This window comes from Aplysia californica, unplaced genomic scaffold, assembly GCF_000002075.1.
Source record: "Aplysia californica isolate F4 #8 unplaced genomic scaffold, AplCal3.0 scaffold00003, whole genome shotgun sequence".
NCBI classification, from domain to species: Eukaryota; Metazoa; Mollusca; class Gastropoda; order Aplysiida; family Aplysiidae; genus Aplysia; species Aplysia californica.
This window is the reverse complement of record NW_004797273.1, coordinates 3,016,542-3,018,759: the sequence shown is the minus strand read 5'-3', so window position 1 is coordinate 3,018,759 and position 2,218 is coordinate 3,016,542. Positions and strand designations below refer to the sequence as shown.

General features: G+C 40.6%; 1 protein-coding gene across 1 annotated transcript in view; it reads left to right on the top strand.

The window, feature by feature from the left end:
- The window catches only part of LOC101854989 (tetratricopeptide repeat protein 28), a gene marked incomplete at its 5' end in the record, with an annotated part of 136,671 nt that overhangs the window by 9,682 nt on the left and 124,771 nt on the right, over positions 1 to 2,218 (top strand).

Below are 2,218 nucleotides of genomic sequence, written 5' to 3'. Positions count from 1 at the left end.
ACACACACACACACACACACACACACACACACACACACACACACACACACAAACACACACACACAAACACACACACACATACATATCACAAATTATGTTGCCTACACAGAGATCAGATGGAAACAGTGGAAAATGCAGGCTCAGGAAAAGATGGATGGATTGGGTTAGAGAAAATGAAGTAAATAAGTAACAATCGTACTTACTATTGGTGATGTTAAGTGGGTGGTTGGCGGGTTCTCTTGTGGAGTTTGTTCCTCATTTCCTATCGAACATCTATTGTCCGTACCTCTCCTCCAGGTTTTCTGTGTTTGTTAGTCTCATGTAACCCCTCCAATCTTAGAAACATTTCTTACCTGTTTGTGTTGCAAGTTCTGTAAAACTCTAACTGAAAGAAAGCAAAACTAAAAAAAGCAAAACAAATGAATGAATAAAAAAAATTTAAAAAAAAATTAACCTATCTTACTACAGTAAATACTATAGATCTAATAAATAAAAAGAAGATACTTCACCCAATTTTACGAAGATATCAATTTAGAAAGAAATTAAAATTCTTTTTTTTTTGCCAGAAAAAAAGTAGTTCACCTTGTTTGGCGCTTACACATTTAGCGTGGGATACCGACACACTTGTTGGACTCCTGTTTGACACTTGTCCCCGCGAGAATACTCGACAAGGCCTCCCCTTCAGTTGACACTTGCTCTTGATTTAATGAAACTGCCGCAGCCTGTGCAAACGATTAAGTTGCCGGAGTATTTGAGTCTCCGTGCGGGGTTGTTGCCCTCTGTGTGTGTGTGTGTGTGTGTGTGTGTGTGTGTGTGTGTGTGTGTGTGTGATTGATCTATTCGTGTGTGTTTTGTTTGTGTGTTTGTTTGGGTTTTTTTCGTCTGTCTTATGACGATTGGCGGGTAAAACATCTACATTAAATCTGCTAATGGTCAAGAGTTGAAGTTTTGGCTTCGCGTCAGCGATTCGGTCTTAAGCCTATACTAAACGCAACGACGGATACTTTTAGAAGTACCTTTCTAACTGTCTTTTCTATCTGGCCCTTTGTGCCAACAAGGCTGCTAGCGTGTCTATGAATAATTTATTAACCAATCGAAACTCTAAAATGGAGTGCTCTTGTGTGGTCTGCTCCCTCTTTCCTATCAAATGTCTGTCATCCTTATCTTTCCTCCTTCTGTTTTGTGTTTGTTACTCTCTTGTATCACCACTAATCTTCAGTGCCTATATGGCCGTATTGAGCTAGAAGTGCCCTGACAAATTCTTACTAAACCAAAACAACAGACAAAAAATGGTCCATACAATTGCGCATTCACATAGTATATCAAGCGTCCCCCAAGTTGTACGCTTGTGTGTTGAAAATCTCTATAGTGTGCATTTGAAGATATCCTTAAATATTATATGCTTGTCGAAAGATCTCGTATTTGCAAGAACGCCAGTCAACTGTTTATAACTTTTTGTGTGTGCAGTTTGTCGTAAGTGGAACTCGATATGTAACGTTATTTTGTTCATGGCTTAATGCATGCAGACTTTGGGGGGTGATCTTGTAGACTGACTCATGGGCTCCAAAAGGAGACAAATGCAAGGATACGGATTACATGAAAACTCTTGAGAATAGAGGAGAAGGGGAGTGGGGTGAGGGGCGGGATAGATTGATGGTTTGAGGGTTACGTGAATGTGTGTGTGTGTGTGTGTGTGTGTGTGTGTGTGTGTGTGTGTTTGTTTGTATGTGTGTTTGTTTGTATGTGTGTATGTATTATTGTGTGTGTATGCGTATGTGTGTGTGTATGTGTATATGTGTGTCTAAAAGAGAGCGAGAGGGAGAGAGAGAGAGAGAGAGAGAGAGAGAGAGAGAGAGAGAGAGAGAGAGAGAGAGAGAGAGAGTCATGGGCGCCTGAACGCAGTGCATTTAATGACATCAAAGAGTGGCACTGAGGTGAAAGGAGAAGATCCAAATAGAGCGAAATAGAAAAAGGAAAAGGGGGGAACATGCTAATTGCATTCGGACGGAAAAACGTTTGCCGAACGACAGACATTTTTTTCGATCAGCTTTCTTGTGATAAGACTGCTTCAGAGACATCGGCTACATTTTCTCTCTCTCTCTCTCTCTCTCTCTCTCTCTCTCTCTCTCTTTCTCTCTCTCTCTCTTTCTCTCTGTCTCTCTCTCTCTGTCTCTCTCTCTTTCTCTTTCTTTCTTTCTTTCTTTCTTTCTCTCTCTCT